Genomic DNA, 22,120 nt, shown 5'->3' on the forward strand with positions numbered 1-22,120 from the left:
TTTGCTGCAACCCTGCGTTATTAGATGATGGTTAGCATTTTTCAGCAATGAAGTATTTTTACATTAAGCTATGCACAATTTTTTTTTTAGACTTATGTTATTCACACTTAGTAGACATAATGTTTTGTGTATCTGGAAACCAAAAATTTCAAATGACTCACTTTCAGATATTCCCTTTATTGTGGTGGTCAGGAACTGAACCCATAATATCTCCAAGATAAACCTGTCTCTTATAATGGATATAAATAGAGTGAATATTTATCTAATTCCTCAACATATCTGAATAATACAGAAGAGCTTAAGTGGTCATCTAAAGTTTTCTAACTCAAAGCTAATAATTCAGTGCCCTGTTAATTTTGAATCTACAACACTACTTTCAGTTCAACTAATTAGGCCGTCTGAAAAATTTTGCCTCTAAGCAAACAGCTTGTTTTCCTTCACCATATCCTGCAAACGTAATACTTCTTATTCCAATAAAGTTTTAAAGTAACATGTCTTCAGACAATATTGTTAAGTAAGTTTCAAAACAAAGTGTGTTGAGCCAAGATGGAAAGTAATTCAGTAAAACATTGCTAATACCAAAACTCTAGTGTCCATAAAAATTAATATAAAATGGGTTCACATTATCATATTTGGGGAACTTTACATTTAATTATAGTATAGGTTATTTTTACCTAACCTTACAACTATTCATCTCAAACTTATTTTTTTAAATGTAGTGGCAATTTCTCCCACTAATTTTCTGATAAGAGTGTGGTAGTTCATATACTAAACCATTTAGGAAAATTTGAACTCATTTCTATTGCTGCATTTTCACTGGATTTATCAATTTTGTTGGAGAAATATTATGATAACACTAATAGACATTCTAAAGCCTGTGGATAATATTTACAAACTTACTTACCAAAGAACAGAAAGGTAGAAAATCTACTCTAAAACAAGATATATAAAAATATAAATTATAATATTTATACTAACAATATTTTTCTTTATATATTATCTAATTTAGCATATTTTACCTATTAAATTCAAACTTTTATTAAATTTACTATATTTTATAATTTAAAAAATTCTAGTCACCAATATGATGTATTTCTGTTGTTTTTTATTTTTGTTCATATGTAAATTTCTTGTATTTTCCAAAAGTTCATTCGACTTAATACTAAGCATGTTTTTAAAGAAATCCAGGATAGTTATCCTTCCCTCTATAGCTGGCAAATGTGCACTGTTGTGTAAAAAAAAAAAAAAAAAAAAAAAAAAAGCCCTATGTCCTGTGTATATGAGCATTTCTCCCAATACATTTCAACATTTCAAACAATAAAACAACAATGTCTAAAATCATGTTATAATTCGCAAATATATTCAATATGGTACCAAAGTTGTAAAACACAGTTCATATATCTGTGTCTTCCATGATAGTAATAAAAAAATTTCAATGAAATATAAAATAATTCCTGGGAAATGAAGTAATTGAAAGGTCAAATGTAAGTTTGGTGAAATAAATCATACTTTTATCCATTGTTTTTAGTAAAGGAATTAGAGTTGAACTTAAACAACACAGATTTGAACTGCACGGGTACACTTATATGCAGACATATTTCAATAAATACATACTATAGGCTCATACAATCTGAGGTTGGTTGAATCCAATTCACTGATGCAGAACTGTAGATACAGATGGAGGGTAAACTGTAGAATTATGCAAGGATTTTCAACAGAATGGAGGGTTGGCACCCCTAATGCCTGCATTGTTTATGGGTCAACATATATTTAGATGACAAATGCAAAAGATGGAGATATTTTCTTAGTCAGGAGAACTACTTAAGAAAAGAGAATGCTGTGTTATTAATTGTATTTGTTAATTTTAAGTGTCAACTTGGCTGGACTATAGTGCCCAGATATTTGTTCAGATGTTACTCTGGATATTTCTGTGAGGGTGCTTATCCAAAAACATTAACATTTTAGTGGGACGGCTTTGAGTAAAACAGATAGCCCTTCATAAAGTGTGTGGGCCTTATCCAATCAGTTGAATGCCTTAATAAAACAAAGACTGACCCCTTCCTGAAGAAGAAGGACTTCTGCAGCATTCTGCCCTTGGACTTGAACTGTAACATCAGCTCTTCCTTGACTCCCCAGCCTGTCTGCTAAACCTGCAGATAATGGACTTGCCAGCCTCCATAATCTTGTGAACCAATTCCTTTAAAAAAAAGTTATCTATCTATCTATCTATCTATGCATCTATACATCTACACATTCTATTGGTTCTGTTTATCTGGAGAACTCTAGCACAAGAATAGTTTAATAATAATAGCAAGCTTTGATCACTTAATCTGTGCCACACAATTTTCAAGGAGCTTTACATATGTTACCCTAAATAATTCTAAAATTCATTCTATGAAATAGATATTGGTATTACATTCATTTTTACCACTGAAGAAAACTGGTGTACATATCAATTAAATAACGTGCCCATATTTCCAGCTAATTGAAGAGCTGGGACTCAAATACAGGTATTTTGGTTCCAGAGTGTGAGAACCTATTCATTATTCTAATCTGTCCACACTGATATGCAACCTGACTTCAGAGCCACAGGAAAAATTTTACAATATTTTGGATAACATTAAGGGGGAAAAAGAAGAATTGATAAACTGAGTGTGTTTCTAAACTTCTTCCTGGTTAATGCCCCACATACAATTGTGAATTAAAATAAAATTTTATAACATAAATGGAAAGTAATATTAATAGCCACTCCTTTCTGGGCTAAATAACTTTTATTTACTAATACAAAATTCAGAATTTTACCATCTAAATTTAAAGAAAATCATACCTTAAAATCATTTCAAGAAAATATAAGAATTTATAAGAAAATTATTAGTGTTTAATAAAAATATACTGATTATATATTATAAAAAATAATAGTCCAATAGGCTGGAATATTTGGATCAAAATGGTATATGTAGAATTGGATCTGTTGCAATCAATTCCAAATTTTAACTAAAATTCTTATAAAAGTATAACACAGAAATATGTAAAAACTTCTAATACAACTGAGATTTCAAGACTGATAAAGACCATGAATTTATGAGGAATTTTCACAAGCTACAATATTCAAAGATCAAGACTAAAGCAAAGCCTCTGAGTGGCTACCAAAGCTAATGTTCATTAAACAGGCATGGCATGGCACAGTATAATAAAAAGAATGAAAGATAATTTTGTTAATTATAAGAACTGACAAAGTATACACCGAAAAAAATGGAGAAGCCATCTTTCCCCAACATGGGTTCTATATTTTTATTTAGAAAGTACAGTCCTTTTCAAGTTAATGTAATTATTATTATTATTTTTTTTTTTTTCAGTATGCGGGCCTGTCACTGTTGTGGCCTCTCCCATTGCGGAGCACAGGCTCTGGACGTACAGGCTCAGTGGCCATGGCTCACGGGCCCAGCCACTCAACGGCATGTGGGATCTTCCCGGACTGGGGCACGAACCCGTGTCCCCTGCATCGGCAGGTGGACTCTCAACCACTGTGCCACCAGGGAAACCCAATGTAATTATTCTTATAGCTAGTTTTAGATTTACCATTTTGTTTTTGTTTTACATTTTTCCTGTTATTTCTTTCCTAGGTTCCTCTTTCCTTCTTTCTTTGAGGTTGATTTTTAAAACAGTATTGTATTTTAATTGCTCTATTGAATTTTAAGCTATATCTATTTGCTTCATTTTCAGTGCTTGATCTAGGTATTATAATATGCATCATTAACCTATCAAGTTTGTGTGGCGTTAGTATTTTACTACCTCACATAAAATGTAAGAACATTTTAATAGTACAACTTAATTTACTGCCCTGTCTTATTTGTAGTTCTTGTCACATATATTATATTGACATATAATTTAAACACATAATACTGCGTAATGATTTTAAAGATTTTTAATTTCCCACATCCACTGCTCTTCATTTCTTCCAGGAGAGCTGAGTTTCCACCTGGTGTTATTTTCCTTCAGCCTGAAAAACTTCTTTTGGCTTATTTTCCAGGACACAGATCTGCTGGTTATGAATTTCTACAGTTACAAGTTATATAAAAATGTTTTTATTTCACCTTTATCTTTGAAATATGATTTTTCTGGATATAGAATACAGGGTTGATTTTTTTTCCTTTCAATTCACCACTTTGCATATTTCATTCCTTTGACTTCTAGTTTCCATTATTCTGATAGAAGTCAGTCTCATTAGTATAGTTGCTCACCTGTAGGTAATATGGTTTCTTTTTTCCTCTGCTTTCTGGCAGTATACATAGAAGACTTTAATCTTATTTTTTAAAATTTTATTTTCAACAGTTTGATAATCTTAGGTATGCTTTTTGTTTTATTCTTCCTTAAATTGGGCTGAGTTTCTTGGATCTGTAATTTATTTTTAAATTGACTTTGAGAAATATTCACCCAATGTTTCTTAAAATATTCATTTGCTCAGTTCTCTTACTCCTATCCTCCTGGGTCTTGTATTATATATACGTTAGAGGGCTTGATATTGTCCCACATGTCACTGTAATTATCTTCATATTTTTTTCAATTATGTCCTCTGAAGTTAATTTTTATTCTCAAATTCACTAGCCCTGTCATCTGCACCCTCCAATCTGCTGGTAAGCCCATTCAATAAATATCATTTTAGTTATTGTGCTCTTCAGTTTTAGAATTAACTTTACCTATCTATCTATCTCTTTGTATATTTAGTTTTTTCCTCTCATAATATTCTACATCTGTTTATTATGATCGTATTTATCTTTAAGTAGTTGAATATGCATCTGATGATTACTCTAAAATCCTTGTCTTGGAATTCCAACATTTGAATCATCTTCAGGCTGTTTTCTATTAAGCTGTGCTGCCCTTTTCTAATTTTTACATGCTTAGTATTTTTTTTTTTAATTTTGGGCTCAATACTGGGAATATTAATATATTTGGTTATCTTTCCCTGCAGTGTGTGGATTTTGTCCTAGAACGAAATAATCTTGGCTGGGGTAAACTGCAAACTCAGTTTCCCCAGCAACAGACAGCAGCTGAAATCTTCACTCAGTTCAAAATGTTACTTTCCACTAGCTCCTTGGATTCTCCTCTATAAATGCACAGTTTATGAGCTCAGCCAAGAACTAGAGTGGAGTTTACACAAGTATTTAGGCTTCTCCATCTACAGCTCCTTCCTTTATGTAATTTTCGTCTTCACCTTTCTGCAGCTCTAGCAACCCCAAACTGCAGTATCTTGCTACTACTGCAGGAAAATCAGTGCATTCTTCTTGAGTTCCCAGCTCCCTTCTCTGACACCTGCGGTTTAGGGAGCACTCTCAGGTAAGAATTCTCATGTATACAATCTCAGTTCTCTTCTTTCATGTATATTTCTTCTGTGGTTTTGCCTATTTTATTTTCTCACAAAACCTACAAATAGCTGTTTTCTAAAATACGTCCCATAGTTTATAAGTGTTTAATAGAGTTTGGTCTGATACACTTACTTATGTATTATCAGAAACAGAACTGATGGGATATTTTTATATGATCAAATACTATTCTTTTCCCTTACATATTTTTACATTAAGCTAAATTGTGTATTATTAAGAAGCAATTTCACAACATAAAGTACATACACCAAACACATTTTCTTTTTGCAAGACAGGGTACTCTCAAGTATAGTTACTTGGAAGCAGTTTATTTTGGGAATGGCAGTTACTTGTTTTATTTTCTTTTGTTCAATTAAATCAGACTATCAAATACACAGTAATGTTGCGGAATGCTTATTAATCCATATAATTTGAGCTCTAAGCAATAGAGAGCAGCTTAACTACTAATGAAAATGTGAGGAAAGAATTCACCCAGTTTAAAAGAGAGGATCATGCTTTTTTACCCAAGTGATCTTGCCTATGCCTAGTGACTAAAATCATGCACTAGAGTCTTAGGACTTTCACATATTTCCTTTGTGATTTATACCATCTTAACACATGGCTTTTTTAACTTAGTGAATTCAAATCTAGACATCTGAAAACCAACATGTCTAAAATTTAACTCATCATCTTTTTCCAAAACTTTCCTACTCTTGTGAAAAAGAACAGAGAACATTACTCACCACCCAGTTCTATAAGGATTAAGTCATAACCCACTGCAGTTGCTGACTGACAGTGCACTCTGAGAGGAAATTAAGACAATAATAACAGGATGACACCCTCCGTGATTTGGACAAGCAGGCCCCTGAGGTAGATAAACATCTCAGGAAGAATCATAATGACCTGAGAATCATTAACTTGAGATATCTGTTCTTTGTGACTAGCAGTAAACAAGATGTATGCTGCACATATTCCCCAGCCAAAACTCTTATGTAAACTGGTTCCTTTTCTATCTCTTCAGAGCAGTTTCCTCTGAGCTGAGTGGTTGTCTCCCAGGCTCTAGTTCTCAGTGAGACCCTGAATACAACTTAAACTCACAACTAATGTTGTGTGTCTTTCTTCAATTTGAAACTATTAAATCTATAAGTTTATTTCCATCTACCACAACACACTCATATAATCACTATCATCTTTTACGTGGCTTCTTCAAATAGCTTTCTTTCTGGTTCCTCTCCTTCTGAACTTGCTTCTTTCTAATCATTGATCTGCATAATATTCAGAATGATAGTTTTAAACCACAATTTTAATATATCACCTTCTTTAAAAAACAAACTGTGAAGAAATATGTTTTACTTTGTAAAAAAAAAAATAAAGTTCCCAGAAGGTATTTATAATTATCACTATAATTTCTTTTATTTACCTTTATACTTTCATCTAATATATTCATATTAAGTATACATGAATTTTACATAAACATTGATAAGAATTGGACAAATCAGCTTCATTGACAAGTAGTTAGAAAAATAGAGAATAAGATCAACATATATACTCAAAACCAAGTATTTTGGCAGAATCACATAGAGGCACTTAGCAAGAATTAAGTAGTTAAGTCCTATTTGAATGAATGTTCATTTTGAATACAATATCCCATAGACCGTTTTATCATTTTCCATATGCTATGTAATTACATAAATGTTGGTATATATGCTGTGAATATGCTGCAAATTAACAACATTTCTTGTTTCTGGAAAGAAAATGAGAGATTAATTTGGCAAATGTCAAGTTCAGTTCATGTCAAGATGCTTTTTGTGTCATGATCCATCATGAAAGATTAAACAGATATGTTCTACTAAATATCAATTTGGGGGCAGCAGCTGTGGCTCACATTCTTTCGTTTGGCAGATTCATTCCACCTGATTTCAGAGAAATTGCTAAGATGATGTTTTCATAGCATGAGTATGTTTTAGTTACCTTTGCCCAATTCAGTTGGATTTGGAAGAGGAAAAGAATAATTTGTTGTATTATGTATCATCAGTTGAAAATAGTAACTACAGTAGTTTTATTCATACACCAATATTTAGAAAATAAATACATATTAAAACTTCATACCCCTACAGTTTAATATAATGTGGAATATCTATAAATGTCATTCATTGTTCTGAATGAAATATAACTTTATAAGATTTTATAAGCCCACACTGAAGATGGGTATCAGCAGTGTACATAGTATCCCCTGGTATTCTAAACTACACATATTAAAATTGATTTTGGGGGATGGACAGTTTGTCATACTCCACAGACAAAAGGTATTTTAAGTGTCTTACTTCTGATTCCTTGTTGAACAAAAATGTAACCCAAATTTCATCATTTTACACTTTCTCTCCATAGTTGTGTGGTATAAAATTACTTCTCATGAAAAGGGCATTTTTAACACATTTTTACCAAAAGCATATTTTTGAATAACAAGTTTAATTTATGTCTTGGGAAAATACGTATAAACACTTTGACTTATTCTGAATTCCTTTCTTAAACATTTCTGTAACTTTTGTAAGCATAACATATCATCAAGGCTTTTAACAACTTAGTTGTCAGGCCTGTGAGATACTCTGTAACAGCCTGAGGAACAAAATATAAAGTGGTTTCAGTATCTGCATGTGTGCCAGACATTGCACTAGTCATTTTACATAGGTTATCACCTTTAATATTCATGATAGATTCTATTACTCCTATTATGCAAATTAAAACTACAGATCATAAAATATTAAATAGTTTGACCAAGTTACATATTCAGCAAGTAGCAGTCGGAAGTCAGTGCAAGTCTATCTAGTCAATAACATATGTTTTTAATCTCTGTGAGGAAACTGACCTAATAGCATTCACCTCATCCTTTCTACTTGGTCAGACTGAAGGATATGTAATGGTCTTCTGACATCCAAAACAACATGACCTTCTCTTTGTTACAAGTGGAGACAATTGTTAATCCTTTGGTTATCTACTGTTGAATCATTTAACTGACATATGAACTTCAGACATATCTAAAATCACATGCATAATTATCTATAGTTCTTTTTTTGAAACTTTTTTTTTTTTTTGCGGTACGCGGGCCTCTCACTGTTGTGGCCTCTCCCGTTGCGGAGCACAAGCTCCGGACGCGCAGGCTCAGCGGCCATGGCTCACGGGCCCAGCTGCTCCGTGGCATATGGGATCCTCCCAGACCGGGGCACGAACCCGTATCCCCTGCATCGGCAGGCGGACTCTCAACCACTGCGCCACCAGGGAGGCCCTTGAAACTTTTAATGTGGAAGTTTTTTACTCAGTTAATTTTTATATAAAAGTTCAAGTACTATTATTATTACTGTGAATCAGTGCAAATTTGAAGAATATTTACACTAAATCCTTTATTCCAAGTCACTGAAAAAATTCCAGATACCAAATACTCTTTGAACGAAATTAGTCTACATTTTAAACCTCCAGTGATCCAGATAATCTCTTTGGGGAATTCATCCTACTATTTAGTGATCCAAACACAGCACGGCATTTTCCTTAAAGAATAATACTTTTAAAATAAAATTTAAAAAACAGTGAAACATTGCATCGATTTACAAATATATTTTAAGATTATACTTTAATACTTGCAGAAATATGTTCCAAAATGTGTCTATTGATTTGAAGGTTTAAATGCATAAACCAATGTATGCACCACTTAAATGCAAATATGACAGTGGTATAGGACATTGTATATTACTTTCTGTAAAATACTTGGGAGGCTATTCGATGAATTCATGAAAATGAAAGGCCCCAGAGACATAAAGATTGACAATGTTTTTTTTTTTCCTGGAAAAAAAACCACAAAGAGGAGGCATACATAATATTATGCCGAAAGAAAACATGTGAGTTTATTTTTCTTCCTTCTCCCACACAAAGCTAGTGAATCTATCTCTTTGAGTATTTTAAATTCTTAATAACACAGCTGAGAATAAATATCACCTTCAGAGCTCTGCACAGGTTCCAAAGGCTGGCTGTTGGACAATATATGATTGTTTAGAAACAGGACAGTAGAGAGTATGGTCCCAAATCAGAACATTCCCTGTATATTCAACCACCAATAAGAAGTAAAAAATTTCGAGGGCTAAGAATTTCGCAGCATGAAAAAAATTTATTTAATGAATAATGTCTATAATTTTTTTTGTTTTCTATTAGAAAAACTTCTAAATTGTTAAAATTGTATAAAATTGTATTAAAATTATGATTACCTGATTTCCCAGTTTCTACATGGATTAGCATAAATAAATAATAATTCTGAGCTATCAAAAGTAATTAAGGAACATGTGAAACATCTCTTCTGTTCATCCTGTTCCAATGAAAGGTTGAACTATGATGCAGACACTGCTTCATGGAGAGTTCTGGACCCAAAATGCCTTTTCAGAATTGTCCACCTTAAGTCAAGGAATCTGAGCCTTGCTACAGTAGTACATGGACCTGACACTGTATGCATGCTGCACCCCGGGCCAAGAGAAATGACCTTGGCTAGATGGAACTTTTCAACCAAGAACAATTCTCAGAGGTCTTAGTTTATAGCACAAAGCCAACAACACTCCCAGCAGAGGGAGGAATCAGCATCTCAATACAAAAAGGGGATCTGGGTTGGGCCCTACTGTACCCATTAAAACCCTCTCTTGCAATGTTCAAGTCTATTATGGGAAGTGGTTGGACTAGCAAACTGGTTGGACTCTTTCTGGAGAAACTTCAAAGAGTAAGATATATAGGAGAAACAATCCTCATCCCTGCAGCTGTTCTCAAAATAGCAACTAATACTTATCACCTCTCTGCTTCACCCATTGGAGATTCCTCTAATCTTTGGTTAGCATGTTTATGGGTTTATATTAGTTACAGACGGCTGCAGTAACAAATTACCATAAACTTGGTGGCTTAAAACAACAGGAATTTATTCTTTCACAATTGTAGAGCCTGCAAGTCTGAAATCAAGGGTTTGGCAGGGCCAGATTCCCTCCAAGTATTCTAGGGGAACTGTTTTTCTTCAGATTCTGGTGGCTTCTGGCATTCTCAAGCAAACACTAAGCAAAACCTCAGAAAGTAGTGCTAGATGAGGTCCTGTAGGTAGAAAAGTAAACCCATATGCCAAATATATGTCTCATTCACAGTCAAAATAAATCACTATCCCATTCATGTGGAAAGAATCAATATAAGCAACTTGTCATGACGAAGTGGCTCCTGGAATTTTTGAGAGATGGTATATTGAGGGTTTAGCATTTGACCCTGCTGAGATGGAACATAGGACACCATGCCATCTCAGTCTTGTATGACAGGGGTCCCCAATCCCCGGTACCGGTCCATGGCCTGTTAGGAACTGGGCCACACAGCAGAAGGTGAGCAGTGGGCGAGCAAAACTTCATCTGTATTTACAGCCGCTCCCCATCACTTGCATTACCACCTGAGCTCTGCCTCCTGTCAGATCAGCGGCAGCATTAGATTCTCATAGAGCTCAAACCCCATTGTGAACTGAGCATGCAAGGGGTCTAAGTTGCGAGTTCCTTATGAGAATCTAATGCCTGATGATCGGAGGTGGAGCTGAGGTGGAGCTGAGGCAGTGATGCTAGCACTGGGGAGCAGCTGCAAATACAGACTATCATTAGCAGAGAGGTTTGACTGCACAGAGACCGTAATAAATCATTTGCAGCTCATATAAAAACCTTATCGGTGACTCGAAAGTGAAAACAAGCTCAGGGCTCCCACTGATTCTGCATTATGGTGAGTTGTATAATTATTTCACCATATACTACAATGTAATAATAATAGAAATAAAGTGCACAATAAATGTAATGCACTTGAATCATCCCCAAACCACCCCCTCCCCCCGGTCCATGGAAAAATTGTCTTCCATGAAACTGGTCCCTGGTGCCAGAAAGGTTGGGGACTGCTGTTGTATGAGAGTCCCTGCTCTTGGACCCACAAATATTCTCCACCCTTGCTCCCATGGCTACTCTGTTTATGAGCACACTGGGCCATTTGTGTAAGGTGCTGATGACAAAGGCTGTCTGATATCAACTGGCCAAGACATTGTGTCTATTTGAATGTCTTCTATGTTGGATGTTCTATGAAGGATGTCAATATATGTTACAAAGATCACACTTTGTATACATTTTCATGTATCCATCTGCATGCTTCCTCCCTAGACCTCCTAATCACCAAACTTTCAATCTTTCTCTTTTCAAGCCATTGATCAACTTGCCAAACAATTCACCAATGACTATGTATCAGGGTATAGTCCTACCTCAGGTTACTTCTCTTTCCACACAATATGATGACCACATTCGCTTCTTGGAACTATGCCCATTAAGAGGATTTTTTTAATTCACTGGCCTTTCAGACACACAAATGAATTAAGCTGTTATGCAATAGCAGTCATTTTTTTAAAAACTGAAAACTGTATCCTTATAATAAACCAACTCACGTATGAGGCAAAATCACCCCTTTCCTTCCTCTGTCAGCTGGTTGTAAAGACTCATGTGGCTATGAGTGTGAGCTGGGGGAGAACCACTGGCAAAACAATGGTGGATGATATGGTGTACTGTACACCATGGGAGATAAAATCTTCCATGGATTTCTCATGCTCCTACATATGTTCCTGGGTGTGTCAAGAACGCAAGGTTATAACCACTCTTGGGCCATTTCTCAGGATTGTGTTTGCAGTGAGAAATTGGGAAGGTTGAGGTAATGTTTCTCCCAGAATAAGAAAAGTCAGTGTTTCTCAGCTGTGATGCTGTACAGTATGCACAGTATTCATCTACTTCTTCCTGCATCACCACTCTAGGACCTGGGGGATAAGAGGAATCAATGCTAACAAGAATCTCATGCCACCTGCTGTGCCATGAATGAAAAAGCCCTTTGTCTCTGTGCCAGGAGTTTCATGTCTTCTGTCTCTATCAATAAAACATACAGGTTAACTTAATCAGGTTCTGAGTAGTGTAAAATCCTAGCACCTGTCACTTAATAACATAGCTCATGCTTGCTCACTTTTCCTGCTTATGATAAATCCTGGATATACTACTTCTATCATATGGTAGATTGCTGATGGGCCCAACTAACCTTAAAATTTGTTGGTTCTGCATCACTCATCTTTTGATACATACTCTGGCTGCATAGTAACTTATTTTACATAGTTAGGTGCTCTATCTTGATCTGGAACCAGTTGTATACTGGGTGGTATTAATCAAATAGGGTTTATATCTTTGGCAATAATAATTTGGACTTGTCGCAAAACCTAAATAAGGAGTGGATATATGGTGTGTGTGTATGTGTGTAAGCATACTGTTGCATCTTCATTTGAGAGGTTTATAAATGTGTTTATGAAAGGTATAAATTGAAGAAGTTAAAACTGTAAAGTCTTAAATGTTGTGTTGATCAGCATTCCAGAAATCTCCTGAGGCATTCCTGATTCACTAGGATACATAGAAACTAGTAAGTTGTGGAATCAATGAATCTTAGCAGCAGAAATTTCAGTAGATACTCTCCAAGGGTTCTCTGATTAATATGCATATCTTACCTCAAGCATATTAAAAAGCAGAAACCTGTGTTAATTCATTTTGTCATAAAGAAAAATGTCCTTCAAACTCCATTATTTTGTCAATATAATGAAGTTTGGTAACTATCTCTACAACGGAATTGATTTTCTTTTTTCATAATCATGTAACTACCTTTTCTTCAAATCTTATACATTCTCTAAGAAGTGCTACACTTTTTCTTACCAACTAATTTTTATCACATTTTAAGTAAAGATGAGAAATAATAAAGTTTAGAGTAGTACTAGTAAAAGAAGAAAAATTCAGTGTAAGGAGAAGCAAATTACCACAAGACACTAGGAGAAGATATAAAGTAGTAAATTAACAAATAGAGAGTACATGTCATATGCTTCCATTTCTATAAAATTCTAGAAAGTGCAGACTGATATATGGCAAAGAATCTGTCAACAACAAATCAATGACTGCTTGGAAATGGGAAGGGAGCAGTGAGAAGTTAAGAGGAGAGAGAAAATTTGGGTGGATGAACGACAAGTTTCTTGTTTTTATTGTGTTGATGGTTTCAGATATTTGCATCTACATTTATGTCTACATATTACTATTCAATATGTGCATTTTATTTTTGACAATTTACCTCAAGGCTGATGTTTAAAAATTAAAATTAAAAAAATATAACTTAAGAAGCCTCAAGTTTTTTTCCAGTGGACACTTCTCTTTTTTCTTTTTCACTTAAGCAGAAATCAAGTGATAATGAGAATGTTAAGCATAATGCTATCTTGCTATTGAAGTTGAAGGAGAAATACTGGGGAGAAAAGGTCAGCTTCATTCAGATGCTTAATGAAGAACTAGGGGGACTACATCTCAGGACAATATGTAGATACAGGACAGAATACAACCTTTTGTAAACACAGCTAAGAAAAAACAATGTAAAACTTGAAGTTTGACATGAAACTATTAATTAATGAATGGAAAATACTAACTTGATCCACCCAAAGTAAGTTTTGAATAAGCTCTTACTGGTAGGACAGATTTGCAAAATCTATGAAAAGATGAAGAAAATGCATATACATGAAAGACTAATAATTTAATTTTTTTCTAAAATTTATTTTTTACTCCATGCCAGGCAATGTTTTAGGCACTGGAGATAGCAGTGAAGAAACAAGATCATGACCTTATGTAACTTAAATAATAACAACATTTTGATTATATTTCATGTAACAAGAGAGATATATTTCACTAATAAGTGCACTAGCTATCTTTTAAATATTTCCCTGTTTAGCCTCCATATGTAATTTGTAAATATATGTATGTTTAAGGTTTAGTTCATCACTATTAGACCATTGTTAATATCACTGTGGTTGTAGTACAACTCAGTACGTAAAGAAAATACATTTTGGTAATGTTCTGTGCTATTTGAGGAAGATCTCACTTAGAGTTCTATAATTTTGTAGATCAACAAAAGGACTGATTCTGTTTTTTGTTATTTATTTATTTTTGGCTGTGTTGGGTCTTCATTGCTGTGTGGGCTTTCTCTAGTTGCGTCAAGAGGGGGCTACTGTTAATTGTGGTGCGTGGGCTTCTCATTGTGGTGGCTTCTCTTGTTGTGGAGCACAGGCTCTAGGCGTGAGGGCTTCAGTAGTTGTGGCACATGGGCTCAGTATCTGTGGCTCACGGGCTCTAGAAGACAGGCTCAGTAGTTGTTGTACACGGGCTTAGTTGCTCTATGGCATGTGGGATCTTCCCAGACTAGGGATCAAACCCATGTCCCCTGCACTGGCAGGCGGATTCTTAACCACTGTGCCATCAGGAAAGTCCTAAAAGCACACTTGTGTGCTCAAATGTGACTGACTTTTTATACTAGTGTGATGTCCTTTACATTACAAATAAAAGTCATTTTGGCTACTGTGATTTTGTTTTTTCTTCCATAATGCTTGCTTTCTAAAATCTTAATTACATCTTAACCATATGATTGTCTTCTTTCTGATTTATATTTCATATAATCTTTAGCAAATAAATTATAAAGTAAAAATACAAAGCAAAAAAATTAAAATCCTAACATGAACATATTGGCTTTTATAGATACAGTATTACTTCTGTGCCTGTATGACATATTCTATTTTCTACAACTTCATGATAAATATTACCTTTTTTCTCTCTTTATTTACATAGATATGTGTTCACCCAATAGTTTCTTTTCTTCACCATTTTCACATATATTTCCCAGGAAATACTGTTATTAGAGGGCATAGCATTTTCTTTTATTTCTATATGTCATTTTCACAAATACTTTTTTTAAAAAGTAGAATGTATAACCGAGGAGTAAACTTGTTACCTGCTTTCCTATAACTTACTAGCACTTCATATCTCACATGTCTTTTGTGTTATGCTTGGAGCAGTGTAACCGAATCCCTCCTGTGGTTGTGAACTCTATCCATATTGAAAAGGTAATGAAAAACTGTCTCCATGATCAATGTTCAGGTTTTCTATGAATAAATGCTTCCTTATGTTTTATTCTATAAAAAATAATTTTAATGCAAATACTCATCCTTTGGAAATGAAATGTGTTTACCTGAAAATATTTCTATATAGGGATGGTGGTTATGGATATTCTTCATTGGTCCTTTATCCCTGGAATAGCCACTTGTAATTGACTGTGGGCTGCAATTAGTGAAGGCTATTTATATCCCCACGTTATAGAGAGCTCTATATGAAAAAAATTAACGTGTTTGGCTTGGCTACCAAGAAATAAACATTGAGAAATTTTTCTTTTATTTCTCTTTTTAAGAGTATTCAGTAACAATGGGTTTTCTCTTATAAAACATATAGTCATGTGGTAAATTGCAAAAAATGGCAACCAATTTTTGTATTCCACTTTTGCAATGTCACATTGCAGCCTCTTACATAACCTGGCGGAGTCCACTCTTCTACCACTTGAATGTAGCCTAGACTATGTGATGTACTTTAGTCAGTGGGACAATAAAAACTATGATGGGTGAATAGCTTTGGCTTATTCATTAGAGTTTACACACTTCTGCTCCTCAAGCTTTCCCACCACATAAAGTAGCCCTCATTAGCCTGCTGGAGGATGAGGGATTCATTGGAGAGAGGCATCAGAAGTTTCTTATCATCTCCATAAATCTCTGTTGAGATACCAGAGAATAATTGAGTTGAGCCCTGACTAGAAGGCGCATCCAGTCAAGCCCATACAAAAGTACACACCCACAGATTCACGAGCTAACAAAGTAATTATTATTTTAAGGTGTTAGTTTTGGGGGTGTTTTCTTAGACAGCAAATGCTAACTGAATCAGTTATTAAGGTGAGTTAATTTTAAAACTGCACACAAATTCTGCAATAACATTGTAAATAGTGACTTTTCCTGGATTTCTTCTTTACTATTGATTATAATCATAAAAATCCAGGATATACAGAAACATTGTAAGACTGGGAAAGCAACGAAAACCAAGAACTATAAGAAAGACACCAGTTAAAAGTGGTGGATTGAACCTCTGTTCAATGTTTACCTTTGTTTCTTACCTAAATTCACTTAAAATATAAATGGAGAAATAACAAGTATAAACCTAAATGACAAATACTTGGAGAGGAAAGTCTAGAGGATTCTCAACTTATAGACAGAATATGGATAACTTAGCAAATATAAAAGAACTGAACACCAAGTACCTACAGATGGGGGGGGGTCAATGAGAAAACTGCTGATCCATGTCACAGAACTAAGGCCAGGTGCAGATAGGGAAAACGTTGTGTAATGTGAATGGTTGAACTGAGCCATGATAAAGAGAACAGAAAGACTGGCAAAAATTCTATAAATGAAGATTTATGTTCCCAGTGGCCTTTCCTTGTCTAATTTGTTGGTATAAGTAAACTGACTCAAACTCTGCAGGTGACATAAATTTTATTCTATGTAGAAACTGAAGCAGATATGGTCCATTCCCTGAAACAACAGCCACAGAAGAGGAGAGGGAAAAACGTACCTCCTAAAGAATGTGAGGAATTAATAGAAGGTTTCTTAGTGGAAAGTGAGATACCCAGGTCCTTATGTTTTCAGAAGGAGAAGAACCAAATTTTGTTGATGAACTGGGGTTACAACTAACATACTCATGATCACAGAGTTTCCGATAATTGATTTTAGTTCTTCTCAAAGAAAAAAAAGACCAGAAAAAAATGATGGATATTTAATGAAAGCATTCTTCCCCATGTAAATTTTGGAGCCCAAAATCTACAAAATAAAGAAAATGAATTCACAAAATTTTTTTCAAAAGGAAGTTGAAAAGAGAAAAAATTTAGTAATATGTATAATAGTCTCAAGTATACAAAAAAGGTATTGAATCCATTTGAAAAGATGTAATTTAAAAGGAACAGTCTGAGAGGATGAAGCGCTATTTGTGAACCTCAAAAGTGCAATAAATGATTTAGAAGGATACGTTAAGGATATTTCCCACAGCTAAATTACAAAAAGGTCTAGAATAGTAAAATATTAAATATTCAAAGTGTTTCATCATGTGATTACTTGATATTTCAAAAGGTAAAAATCCATAAAAATTGAAGTTAAGAAAATTTGAAATAAATAATATAAAAAACAGTTCCCAGAAACACATGATTTTTTTTTTTTTTTTTTTTTGCTGTACGCGGGCCTCTCACTGTTGTGGCCTCTCCCGTTGCGGAGCACAGGCTCCGGATGTGCAGGCTCAGCGGCCATGGCTCACGGGCCCAGCCGCTCCGCGGCATATGGGATCCTCCCAGACCGGGGCACGAACCCGTATCCCCTGCATCGGTAGGCGGACTCTCAACCACTGCGCCACCAGGGAGGCCCACACATGATTTTTTAAAAGTTGGAAACATCTAACTTGTGCACAGAAAATCGAGGTGGGGAAACACCATGCCAAGTCACTTCTTAATATATTTTCAGAACTTCTTGTGTCACATAGAAGGTTCAAAATCTACTAGAGGAAAAATTATAGATAACATATAAAATGTGTAAAGTTTTATGGTACACATTATGATAAGATTTAAGAGTAGACAACAGTGAATCTATGTCTTCAGACTTCTGTAAAGAAAATTATTTCCAAATTAGACTTTTATAATCAGAAAACCTGTCTCTCAAATATATGCCAATGATAGTTTAGACATGTAAGAATGCAAGAAATGTGTCTTTCAGTAGCCCTTTATCAGTGATCTACCAGAGAAGGGCCCTAATCTAAGGAAGAGGTAAATCTAAAAACAAAAGAGGCAAACAAGTTAGGCAAATAGAAGATAAGTTAATAAAATTTATCATGAGAGTTATAGATCAGGAATGGAGAGCAAGGGGACAAAAGATTACAAACCTGGGATGTCTCCACAAAGGAAACCAAAAAGAATCTGAGACATTTCCTGATATGTCTAATATTGTCAAAAATGATAAGTAGTTTTAAAATTTTTGTTTGAGAATTTTTTGAGGTAGTATTGATAAGTACATAGAAAACTATAAATAAAGAAATAAATAAATAAATCCATCCATCCATCTATCCATCCATCTATCTGGTGGGAGAGTTATAGAATGATTAGTTAGTCATTATCCACTAATTGGCTCAGTGATAAAGAAATTGTTTGAGCCCAAATACCTAGTTCATCTATATTGGGCATTTAAAGAGATGGTATTGCTTAGGTTGAGGTAGGTGTGTAAAAATCACTAAATCCTTATATTCTATAATAAAATAACAATATTTTAAAGTTATACTGATAAATTAAAATAGCAGTATATCTTATTATTTTAAAAGATGATTGTAAATATCAGAGGAAAAAGTATGTGCTATATGTCTGTGCCTTTAGAAAGATGTTCGGATAGGTTGGTAGGAGTCTATAATTTTTCATGTATTTTCAAGATGCCCTCAAAATTATGGACATATTTTGAAAAAACTGTTTAAAAAATAAATGACTTCTTATTTAGTCTTGAATTTAATACGAACTTGGTTAAATTCATTAAACAGATTTTTATTTTTGAGCATCTATTCTAGAGCCAGGACCCTAGGTTATTTCCAGATAAAAGGATTGTCAGGAAGGAAAGATTAAAATGTAATTAGGAAATGACTATCAGAACAAATCCACATGGGATTATTTTTCTCTTCAAAATATCCTTTTTTTGAATAGTAGAGTTACAAACTATATATGCTTCATATATAGCTATAAATAAGTAGAATTAAAATATATCACAAATCTCTACTGAAATTTATAAATTAATAAATAACATTTCTTTCCCTCAAACAAATTTTGGGTGAACAGATAATAAAAGTAGAAGAATGATGCAGGGAGGACTGGATAAAAATGAGGCTATCTCATAAAAAGCGTTCCAGATAAAAGATCAACCAAGAGTCATGTTGGAAGAGATTCTGCATCATTTCAGCCAGGCCTTAAAATATTGAGAAGAAATAAAAACTACTTAATAGCTATAGTCTTTATTCTTAATAAATCCTTAAAGGTACTTGAAAAGCCAGACAAAGGCCTGCAAAGAAATTGTCAATGAAACCTAAGAATTATGAAGAAGAACAGTTTTGCTTGAAAGTTTGGTATATGTGGAAGACTTCATAAATTATACACAGTTTTTAAGAAACATGGCTCATGTTCTTTTATTTATACTAATAATTTGGAAATAGCAAATATAAATAAATAACTTTGAAATTAGGTAATAGGAAAAGGAAAACTAAAAAAAAAATTAGTGCTTAGTTAACAGTGCTTAGTTTCCCAGACCTTCCACTAATTATGTATTCTTGGATACTGAAGAAGTTTCCCTGGCATGTAAAACTCACAAGAAATTTGATTTAAAAATTATTGATTTTGATGTATTCTGAACAAGATATCTTCAGGTTTTTAAAACATATCAGCAATTTTCAAGTAATTTTCGAAGTGATAAAAAGGAGAGGTGATTAATTGAAATAATTATTCAACTTTTCATAGATTTTGATTATTCTGTATATCTAAGTGATAACTTTTGATTTTACATGAGCCATTACAGCTATTTAGAATTAGACTTCATTTTAAGGCCCCAAAACAGAAAGATTGGAAAAAATGTAAAAAACAGCTGTATTGTCCCCCAGAACAAATGCCATGGCTGACCTAGTAGTATTTAACAGTACTGAGAAATGAAAATTGATTTCCTTGTTAACAGTTTAAGTATCAGGTTATAGGTTTAACATAATAGGGCTTATCAGACCACCTGTTTTCTGGGTCCGGCATCCCGCATGGATGAGTTATTGCTGGGTAGACCCCTGGAACCTGTTTTACACACCTCTCTGCTTACTGTTATATGCACTAATGTCTGAGATAGCTCTAGCCAAGTTTTCTAACTCATCCACTAACCTGATACAAGTTAACTGCAAACCCATTGTTTTAAAAAATGCTCATAAAATTATATTAGCCTGAAGCCCTTAAATTTTAGAACATTTCTTATAAATAAATATGACATTTGAAAGGTATTCTGTAACCCAATGTGTAGCAAGCATACAAAAAACACAGCCATTTAGGCTCATTTTCAATACATATTACTAGCATTAAATTTTGACTCTTTTTTCCCAAAACTTCACCTTGGAGAAGTCAATCTGGGATAAACATAACTATTCATATAAACAGATCCTGATGGCAAAAGTAATATAGTTCAAAAGTAAGAAACACTGGCTAATGGGATTATGAAGGTTGGGAAGTCCAAAATCTGCCGTGTTAGTTGGCCATCAAGCTAGAGAACCAGGGAAGAGCTTTTACTGAAATTCAAATCCAAAAGCCATCTGCTGGTAGAATTTCTTCTTGCTCAGAGATCAGTCTTTTAATCTATTTAGGCCTTAAAGCAATTAGGATGAGGCCTATACTGTGGGCAACAATCTGCTTTATTCAAAGTCCACTTTTTTACATGTTAACCTGATTTTTAAAAACCCTCACAGGAACATCTAGAATACTGTTTGAGGAAAAATTTGAGAACCATGACCCAGCCAGTTTGACATAAAATTAACTATCACCCATGTTTTATATTTTGTACGTATCAGGTAAAATATATTATTAAAATTTATTTAAATCATCTCCTTGTAGATCTTTTAATGTATCAGAAATTTTAAATGACATATGGGCTTGAATTACATTTCTGTTGGACAATACTACTATAGACATTAGGATTGGATACAGAATATTCATAGGGAAATATAAGAAATTATACAGGGAATTGATAATAGTACTTATTTTGAGGTGATTGTGGGCAACTTTTAAAATGTTATTCTATGTTATCTTCTGTTTACTAAATGGTGTGTAATTAACAGACATTACTGTTAAAAATGGAAAAATGCATTTACTATTCTATACAATTTAAATAATTATGCTTTATAGTAAATTTTGCAGATTGACAGGAAAATAATCCTCAGGATTACATTTTTTGATTCAGTGGTGAGAGAAAATTCAGCTGAGTAAATAAATTTTATTAAGAACCTCAGAAATTTTTCCTAGGCCTTGTGCACTAAATAATGATTTTCTAAGTCTACATACTGATGATTTCTAAAAGTTTAACTATTTTTTAGCTTTGGCCAAATTACTGTGACATTTGATTCTAAAAATTAATGAGTATGTTTTAAAATTATAAAAAAAATTAGCTGACATTATGAAAAGAAGGACTCTTTGAATTTTTACCTTTTCATTTTGAGATTTGCTTCTCCATTTGGGCTTGTGTATTTTTAAAGTTTCTTTTCCTTCTCTTGCTCCTAGAGTTATAATGGTAGGATTAAAATTCTACTGCTTGTGTGGTATTTTGTATGCAAGACTGTACTTCAGAGTAAAATGATTTTTTTTTGTTTTTTGTTTTTTTGTTTTTGTAGTACGCGGGTCTCTCACTGTTGTGGCCTCTCCCATTGTGGAGCACAGGCCCCAGACGCACAGGCTCAGCGGCCATGACTCACGGGCCCAGCCGCTCCGCAGCATGTGGGATCTTCCTGGACCGGGGCATGAACCCGTGTCCCCTGCATAGGCAGGCCGACTCTCAACCACTGTGCCACCAGGGAAGCCCGTAAAATGAATTTTAAATGCAAAACAAAGCCATCATCCTATGATGACTGAAATATAACAGTCTGAACATAAGGGAAAACTAAGCTAATTAAAACAATCTGCAAGACTCAATTAAAAATAATACCTTTGAGAAAGAAATGTACATTGAATTAGATTTTACCTTTGTGAAAATAGACAAATGAAGTTTTGAGTAT

The sequence above is a fragment of the Mesoplodon densirostris genome, chromosome 1, assembly GCF_025265405.1.
Source record: "Mesoplodon densirostris isolate mMesDen1 chromosome 1, mMesDen1 primary haplotype, whole genome shotgun sequence".
NCBI lineage: Eukaryota > Metazoa > Chordata > Mammalia > Artiodactyla > Ziphiidae > Mesoplodon > Mesoplodon densirostris.